The sequence below is a fragment of the Mytilus edulis genome, unplaced genomic scaffold (genome assembly GCF_963676685.1).
Source record: "Mytilus edulis unplaced genomic scaffold, xbMytEdul2.2 SCAFFOLD_703, whole genome shotgun sequence".
Classification (NCBI taxonomy): Eukaryota; Metazoa; Mollusca; class Bivalvia; order Mytilida; family Mytilidae; genus Mytilus; species Mytilus edulis.
Window position 1 is genome coordinate 10891 of NW_027267941.1, and position 10225 is coordinate 21115.

Here is a 10225-nt window from a genome sequence, read left to right on the forward strand (position 1 = left end):
AACACCTCCAAAGGCGACTGTTTTCTTTGGAATATCCCGATATAAATATAAGCAATTATTGACTCATGATACTATATTAAGGGAGCTACCACTTTATTTTTTTAGAGGGAGGGGAAGGCTAGGATGAAATTCGAAAAAAAAGTAGGACAGAAGGTTGGAGTGAAAAAAGGCAGGATGACGATTTATGTAAAAAAAATTCATGATGAACTTATAAAATATAAGACAGGCCAGGACCGAATAGATTGAATAAAGCAGGACAGTTATTACAACTAAAAAAAAAGCAGGACAATATTTTTCATCCATGAGCCCCCCCCCCCCCCCCCCCCCCCCCCCCTAAAAATCAAATGTTTCCGGGGAAAATGGGTCCAAATGTGCTTTCCAACAAGATTGAAATTAATGAAAGAAACTGTGTGGTATCTTCTTTGTTATTATATATGTTAAACCCAAAACAGATAAAAGAACAGATGTGTCAGTGTAAGTTATCACAGAATGAATTATTGTATATATTAGAATTTAATTCAATAATAATTAAATTCAGTTATTGTAATTATATAACTTGGTATGCCTATTATTGATTTAAATTGACGGTGTGTTCGATTCATTTTATACTGGTCACTTTAATATGCTAATTAGTTTAGCCCGCGAAATGTTAGTCCGTGCAATTTACCTCGTGTGGTTTGGTCATTTGAATTCAAACCTTACACGGAGCTTGACCAAAGCTATAGAATTTAAAACACAGAAGAAAAGATGAGTATTCTTTTTTAGTTTTAGAATTAAGCAACATTTCATAAAAAATAATAGCTCAACAATTTAAACTGTTAATCTGGTTTGTCTTTCTTAAATAATTTTAACTTTGTTAAATGCTTCAAACAGTCGTGAACTTTTTCTTTGGTGTTATAACTGAATTTAAATTCTATCATTGCGTAAATTGCCAATCTTTTCTTGGATATTATTTTATATTTATATTTGTAAATTGAGTAGATGGTTATACTTATTGTGCGAGTTGTTATATCTAATTGTTTAACTCTCTTAATACGCTAATGAACATTTACCATGTTATTTATTCTTAATCCAAATCCAAATCTTGCAGCGCGAAGTAACCGGTGAGTAAGCCACATATTAATTTCAACATAAATGTATATATAAATTCTTTTTAGTCTAAATATGCATGAAATAGGTGCCACTGGACATAAAGAAAACAATCTATGAATCTAGATATGGCAACGAATGCTATTCACATTCAATGCATTCTGAATGAGATTGGTTTACAGATTTCACTGTATAAATATTGTAACTGATATACAGATATGAATTTACTTTACTTTTATACATACAAGTATTTTAATACAGTGATCTGACATAATTACTTGTTTGAAATGTCTGGAATAAGAATAATGTTATATTATTTTCATTGTTTTTCAGTGCAACAGGTATTTTAGTCCAGTAGAATAATTGTTAAAAGGTTGTTGTTTATCTTTATTTATAAGCATTCACTATACATGCTATATAAGAATAAGAATATTTCATTAAATGTTAATGAAAAGGGAACATTCTAAAACTATCATGACAATACAAAGACAGATGACATATTTCAAAACTTTTCTTGTCTCTCATGGTACAACTGATTTTTATAGTTGTTCTTATGTTGTACTGTCACAGGTCGGGGGGGGGGGGGGGGGTGGGCGCCTGCTAACATGTTTAACCCCACCACATTCTGTACGTATGTGCCTGTCCAAAGTCAGGAGCCTGTAATTCAGTTGTTTTCGTTTGTAGATGTGTTAAATATTTGTTTTTCGTTCATTTTTTGTACATAAATTAGGCCGTTAGTTTTCTCGTTTGAATTGTTTTACATTTGTCATTTCGGGGCCTTTTATAGCTGACTTTGCGGTATGGGCTTTGCCCATTGTTGAAGGCTATACGGTGACCTATAGTTGTTAATTTCTGTATCATTTGGTCGCTTGTGGAGAGTTGTCTCATTGGCAATCATACCACATCTTTTTTATACACACACAAAAACATATACATTTGTATATAAAGAGTAATATTTCATATTTTGTTTCTTTACATTCAAATGTTAATAAAGTTTTACTTTACATTTTCAATATACCAACTGATGCTCTGAAAAAAGGAATAAACAAAATCGTCATGTTATGTGACTTTGGACGATAGAATTTCATGAGAGTGGTTGACATTTTCATGCTTTAAGCTTCTATTTTGACCAAAAAACTTAATATGGAGGATTGAAATTGACTAACAAGATGTAAAAGAAGAAAATAAACAAAAGCTATAACCCAAATGATTAAAATAAAAAAAAAAAAAAAAAAAAAAAATATATATATATATATATTTTATTAATTTTTAAAGAGAGGCAACAGTTTTTCCAGAGTAGTAAAACATTACCATTTTGAAAATTTGCTATTTCTTCGTTGTTATTATGTGTATTGATAAAAGTGAAACTGTTTTGAAAATGTCTTCACAATGCCTTTAAAATGAGGTCAAGTTTTCTTAGATCAGTTGATTAAAAAAAAAATGAATCATTTCTTTTTGTAAACTTTTGCGAGCCATCAAGGATGTTAGTTGACTATTTAAATATATATACTTTTCGATTTAATTGTTTCATAGTTTTCATGTATTATAGTCGATTATAGGATAGGAATATTTCTCATTAACGAAGGCCATTTCAATTGATATTCGGTAGATACAATAATCATTTTCTTTTATGACTTTCGTTATAAATATGATATAATCATTATGAATATACTTGAAATATCTGCCACTGGACATAGACAGCCACAATCAAGCATTTGCGTTTTTTTCTACTTTGGTTATTGCCATTGTATCTTAATACTAATTAGTCAATGGTAAAAATTGAAATATTTGTATTTCAATATTGATTCAATTGTTTGATTAAGGGATGTAACATTGACAAATGATATACTATTTTACTAATGCATTGACTAACATTGTAATTATTTGTTTAAGCCAGTATGCCGAGAGGAAAAGGGGAGAGGGTGCTGCCAAACCGTGCTGTACGTAGGCAAAATCAAATACAGCTACCGGTAAACAGAAGGCTTCGCCCAAAGAGAGCTGAAATTGTAAGACAAAATATAGCCATTCCACAACAGCCGTTAATACCACCACAACAGCCATTAATACCACCACAACAGCCATTAATGCCACAACAACAACCATTAATGCCACCACATCAGTTATTGCCACCACATCAGTTATAACCACAACAGCCGTTTGTACCACTACAGCCAATTCTACAACCACAACTCATTTGAACCTCAAACTTCCTCAGCAGCCCGCTGAACAACAAGTTCCTGATCAGGGATGTGTACACCCAGGGCAGCCCACAGCTCGTAATTCTGTACAAAACGGTGAGATTTTAGTTACACCTACTAATACTGATGTTGATGTGTTTGTACCACAAAAAATTATAAACCAAATATGGAATTTAGAATATGTTGATTTGGCACAAAAAAAAAAAAAAAAAAAAATTTGTTTCAAATATTGATCAACCGAAAAAAGTGCTCGGTTTTGATGAAGATGGAGACATTTTAATTGACAGAAACAAATATTCAAAAGTAAATCATTATCTAACTTAGGTGAGTGGACTGAAGGGTTTTTAAATTATATGAAAATTTTATTGCAAAGATTCCCGGAATTGGCAAATGAATTGATTAGCTACATGACGATTATAAGGGGGTGTACCTTTTGAGAACGTTTATAAATTTGACATGCAATTTTGACTTAGAGAAGCTCGTGATCATATGCGTGCATGGGACGTCATTGATGGGCAGCTATGGCTTCCGTTTATTGCAGTAGGCATACATCATGTTCCACAGACATCTTCTTATACTTCTCACACAGTTATTAGTCCTTGCTACGATTATAATTTTAAGGCCGTTTGTACTCGTATGAATTGTGTATACAGCCATGAATTCATGTATAAGATGTAGCCAGTTCCATCCTTCGATGTACTGTACAAATTATTCATATAACAAGAATAATCCTCGAAGTTCTGTAACTTCGGACTATTCTGCTCCTAGGTATCAAAACTACCCTAGGGCACCTGATGCAAACAATTTTGCACCAAGGTATCAGTCCAGTGCTAGAGCAGTCAAACAGGTTTTTGAATACACATGAAAATTTTAACCCAAATACTCGTTTTTCGATAAATAATTAAAGATTTCCCTGTCAGCAGGCAAATGTTCCACGGATGCAATTTAATCATTTCAAATTTTATAATTTTGTTTACAGCTTGCAATCACAGTATGATATTTGGTATTTTTGGTTGCTCCCCTGTTAATACTACGGTTTAAGGGAATATGTTGACTGACTACCCCGTTAAAATATTGGCAAATTTATTATATAATGGTTTTAAATATGGTTTTCGAGCACATCATACAAGCAAAACATTGAAGTCTGTTTTACAAGATCCAAATTTAGCTTGGAAAAATCATGAGTGAATTGAAAAATGGTAGAATTACGGGGCCTTTTTATTATCGACCTATTTCTAATCTACGTGTTTGGAAAATAATTTTAGAAATTATAATGGCATTTCTTATATTTTGGGTGACAAGTGGTTGTCGAGTTCTGTTTTAAATCTCTTTATCGGTAGTGTAAGAGTTATTCAAATACTTGGCTTACGTATCAAATGGACTAATTTAATTTCAAAACTTTAAACATAAACTAAACCTGTATGACGTATGGCCATGCCCCGTTTCACATTTAGTTAATAGTAGCTGACCTGTTTAAGGATGAATATTCTTATTCCACTGGGAATGCGTACCTTTCAGGCATTATGTTTAATCATAAGATCAATGGTTTATTGGACAACACTCATTCTTTTATTGTTCAAAAGATGCTCAGTGACATAAGCGACACGTCTGTCGTAAGCCTATTACTATTGGTATATTAACTAGACTTTTAGATGCGCTTAATTTAGTTTGTTATTCAATATATGAAACATGTTTATTCAAAGCTTCATTTTCAGCTAGAATTTTGGGTTTCTTAGTTTTGGAGAAATTGCAAATTCAAGTTTTTATGAAAATCTTATTGTAAAACGATCCAAGATATAATTTGATGCTTATTCAGGGTCACTTATTATAAAAGTTCCTTCTCAGAAAACAGATCAGCTGGGTAATTCAGTAACGACAATTCTGGAAAAGAATAAACTACTTCAATTTGTCCTGTCCGGTTGATGTCGGACTACATTGCTGAGACACAAAGACGATGGACATTTTCATACACTTTAAAAAAGGTTATGTATGAACAAACCTTGTATAGTTGAAACACTTAATTACAGGGTACCTGAAAGATACTTGGGTAATTGGCTCTTTTATTGTTATAGGAGCTGTCATATTAAACTTATAGGTGCATCGTTCGGATTAGAGATAGTTGGGTGTATTCCAGGAGCTCTGAAAATGTTATGTATATATTTTCTTTAAATTTCCTCATTGTTTGGTTTTCCCTTACAATGAATAACATAGCTTAGATGTTGACAGTATTGCATTTTAGCTGGGGTTTATGTTGATGTTGCCACATGGATATCAATTTAATGAAGTTCTAAGTATTGAATTTAAGTTGATGTTGAAGTTTTTGATGTTGGTGTTGAAGTTGATAATAATGTTGAAGTTGATAATAATGTTGAAGTTGATAATATGTTGAAGTTGATAATATGTTGAAGTTGATAATAATGTTGAAGTTGATAATATTGAAGTTGATAATAATGTTGTAGTTGATAATATTGAAGTTGATAATAATATTGAAGTTGATAATATTGAAGTTGATAATAATGTTGAAATTGGTAATATTTAAGTTGATAATAATGTTGAAGTTGATAATGATGTTGTTAATATTGTTGATGTTGAAATTGATTATGATGTTGAAGTTGATAATGACATCGAAGTTGATAATGATGTTGAAGTTGATTGATGTTGATTCTTGCTGTTAAATTTGTCATGCGGTAAATTTTATGGCGGATTACAAGTTGTGCAACTAGTTACTCAACTTGTAATTTTGGCGGAATTTACTTTAAGCTGCTATGGACTACCCAGTGGCTCCTGATATAACTTTGTTACTGCTGGATAATCCTTCAGTAATTCAATCGTCATCAAGTTTTGATTGACAAGTTGATTGTGTTTCTTTCTTGCAATAATGCCATGACAAATTTACAGCCAAATAAAACATAATTTCTTTAGAGATTTTGATTTATAGTTTATTCGTTGGATTCATTAATTACATCATGAGGTCAAACAATGAGAATACAGATTTAAACAATACAAGTACACTTACATTTTATCTAGGCCCCCCTTTCAATCTATGTGTATGTATATATATATATATATATACAATAATAGAATTTAATTCAATAATAATTAAATTCAGTTATTGTAATTATATAACTTGGTATGCCTATTATTGATTTAAATTGACGGTGTGTTCGATTCATTTTATACTGGTCACTTTAATATGCTAATTAGTTTAGCCCGCGAAATGTTAGTCCGTGCAATTTACCTCGTGTGGTTTGGTCATTTGAATTCAAACCTTACACGGAGCTTGACCAAAGCTATAGAATTTACCCGCCCTCCCTTTTCCCCATTATGAATATTTTCTGCTGCTTTTTATTTATCGTTTCAGTTTTGGAAGATTGATTATAGAACCAGCGTCATGGCATATATAACAGACTGAGTTTGGAGCTTTTTTGTATTGTGAATGGACAGGCGGAATTTACTTTAAGCTGCTATGGACTACCCAGTGGCTCCTGATATAACTTTGTTACTGCTGGATAATCCTTCAGTAATTCAATCGTCATCAAGTTTTGATTGACAAGTTGATTGTGTTTCTTTCTTGCAATAATGCCATGACAAATTTACAGCCAAATAAAACATAATTTCTTTAGAGATTTTGATTTATAGTTTATTCGTTGGATTCATTAATTACATCATGAGGTCAAACAATGAGAATACAGATTTAAACAATACAAGTACACTTACATTTTATCTAGGCCCCCCTTCAATCTATGTGTATGTATATATATATATATACAATAAATATATATATATACTATATTGATTTATCTAGTTTCATTGCAGTATGCATCATTCATATCTTTAGGATTTAGCTTTCGTTTTGAGATTCATGTTCCTGTGTGATGCCCGCTAAAAACTGCAGTTTGATGTGTCATTTGCAGCTAAATGTAGTCAAAACACAAAAGCATCCAAAAAGATGAAAATTGATGAAAATGGTAAAACAAAGAGCGAAAAATGAAAGTACACAATATATATCGAGGTCTGAAATTTATTCATCTTCTGATATTATAATTTCTGTTTCAAGAATAACTACCATTCATGTAACGTGAGGATACCCAAATTGCAACTAGTTTGACAGTTTAACACCTGCGTGTACCTTTTGAAATATGGAATCATAAAAAATAAGGTTTGAACTGATCTCCAAACGACCTGGCGATGACTCTGTATGGAGGAGTTAATGTACTCAAATTGCATCCATGCTTAATTTAACGTTATTAAAAGTCGTCTAACAAATGTTGTGTTTCATTTCTTAAAATATTTTAAACAATTTAACATATTAAAAGTCCATGCTTACTATTTATTTTTAAAGAAATTGATGAGTGTAAAATATTTTATTTGCTCATTTATAAAAGATGGTGACGTTTCCGTAGATTAAACTTTCCCCAGTAAATGCTTCATCTGTTATTATAATATACTGTGAACGTTTCAAATGTATATATTTGTATATAGTTACCAATGTTTTAAGACGTGTATAATGTCAAATCATAAAAAAAACCAAATTGTTTATAATTATAGTCTCAAAGAAAACTTGGAAGATTTCCGCAGCTTTTTTTGTTGGAAAGGTGCAATTTGTGCACTGTGCGTTCTTACATTAGTTACCTTGTTGAAAAAGAAATTACCACATTATTTTTTTCTATTTTGTCGAAAGGGTATATTTTCTTTCTTTTTCACAACCATGCTAGAATTTCAAAACAACACAAATCACAACAATTCATGATTTAAGGTGCTAAATGTCTATATGATATTAGCAGTATAGGAAAAATGACAGGTCTTGATGCATGGCGGTAAATAACATTACGGTACCATCGATCAAAGACACTAGTCGTAGCACAAACTACGAAAAAAATACACACAATATAATAATACTGTTTATTCTCTGCACATTGTAAATTCATTACGGGGTACACGTGTTGGCATTTGTATTGTAATGAAAATCCGCGATAACTATAATAACACACACTATATCTGTCCGTCCTGACACCACAAATATATATTTGTTTGTTCGACTTATCAATTAACAGATATAACTATTTGTCTTGAGTCAGTAATTATTTTTGCGTTTTCAATATAGCAGAGAATTATAATCAAATTACCTTGGAATTGTACATATTTTTTCAACGCATCGTTTGTCTGCAAGCTTTTCGACCACTCGTATTTCATTAGTATTGGGAAAAATATTTTTAAAGATGGATGGATAAATGTAAAACGTAAATACAACATGCAGATGAAGAAACAAAACATTTTGAAATGATGTAAATTTAATTTCTGTACCTTGTACATGTTGCGCTAGACCCATATTTTTTACGCGTTTTATGTACTCGCCATACCTGTATTACGGTACTTAGTTGTGTCTGTATATGTCGCGAAGCTTTCGTTTCCTGACATAAACAAAAATGATGTAATATTTCATAATAGATCTATGATTTGTAACTCTATAAATCTTGAGTATGGTTGGTCCGGCTGTCAGTACTTTTCCTTGTTTTCCACAATTTGTTAATGCTGAATTTTCTTTCGTCACTTCTAAACACTATAATGCCATTCACTGTGATATAGTTATGCGAAATACACTCGGGTTGAAACTGAAAGAATAAGTTACAAAAGATTGGAGTGAGAATAATAAGGATTAAAACATATTTTTTTCTAGATTGTGAGTTAAACGACCCAGTTTACACATCAAAAACCTTTTTAGAAAATGTGTTAGTACTATAATGTGCCTTTCCTACATTATGAACGCCTTAATTCACAACTTGTAGTTCTATATACTAGTATCTGAGTGTTTTTGTTAATTAAAGAATTTTATGAATGCTATCCGTGGTCGCTGTTCAACATGTTCAAATCATTCACAACTTCGACACAGGAGCGATTTGTAATGTAACACTAGATTGTAAATAATTTGTGTCTATGTTAAATGTTATGTTTATATTTGTCGAACTAAAACTGTTGTTTAACTTCCCTATTGATATGCATGAAGGGTACTATAATTTTCCCCAAAAAAGTTGGAGTGGGGAAGGTGGGGGGAATGGAAACCACATTGACGAATATCTCATTTTTATTTCTATTATTCACATTACAGAAACGATAGCGTAAAAAAATGCACTAACAAGAGTTGTGAAAACGACCATGACACGAGTGTAATAAAAGTTCAAATGAATCAGAATCTACCAGTTATTTATGACTTTCCCGTGAGCCCTTACCGGAAATGATGTCATTGCATTGTATCAGACGGAAATTGAATTTTACCACCTACCATTCATCTGCTTTGTAAAAACATTCATTTGACTTTTTACTTTCCAATTTGAAAGCAATTCAAGTAATTGCCACTTAAAATTGATTTTTCACTTTGAAAGAAATAGCATGGCTTGAACAATTTTAATTACAATGCCATGCAAGATTTATTTGAAAGGATTCGTAAAAGACGATGAAGACATTAAAGTACTTATAGGTATTTAGAAAGAATTGCAACCAAAAGCGGTGAAATGAAATAGAATTCGACAAGGTCCAACATCAGCATGAATTGAGAAATGTGTTATTTTCTTTTTCGTCTTAAGAGAAATTAATGATGTTATGTTGTCTTCTTCGTGGAATACAAAGGGTCTGGGCGGTCTTATATTCAAGCACCCCCATTATATTATCTGTTCTTTACCGATTGGCATGATGTTCTCTATTCTATATGTCGTCCAATCAATGAATATTCTAGGATTTTTGCTATGTATTCTCTATTATGGAAATCCCATCGATACCATCATGAATGATCTAAAGAGAGGTAATGGACCTATTAGGAAATATATCACGGAATATAAGTTGTCGGACAGTTGGACTTCTTATTTGCACATTGAATCCGATTCAAGATAAAATTATGAGAAAAAAACGAATGATTGAAAAAAACATATAAAACTAAACAGATG

The 10225-nt window shown here is 31.6% G+C and overlaps 1 long non-coding RNA gene across 1 annotated transcript; it reads left to right on the forward strand.

Moving 5' to 3' along the window:
* Positions 1 to 506: 506 nt before the first annotated feature.
* Positions 507 to 6909, forward strand: LOC139506282 (uncharacterized). Its single transcript, XR_011660013.1, has 2 exons — positions 507 to 3383; positions 5104 to 6909. It is a non-coding gene; the product is annotated as an uncharacterized lncRNA (long non-coding RNA).
* Positions 6910 to 10225: the final 3316 nt, after the last annotated feature.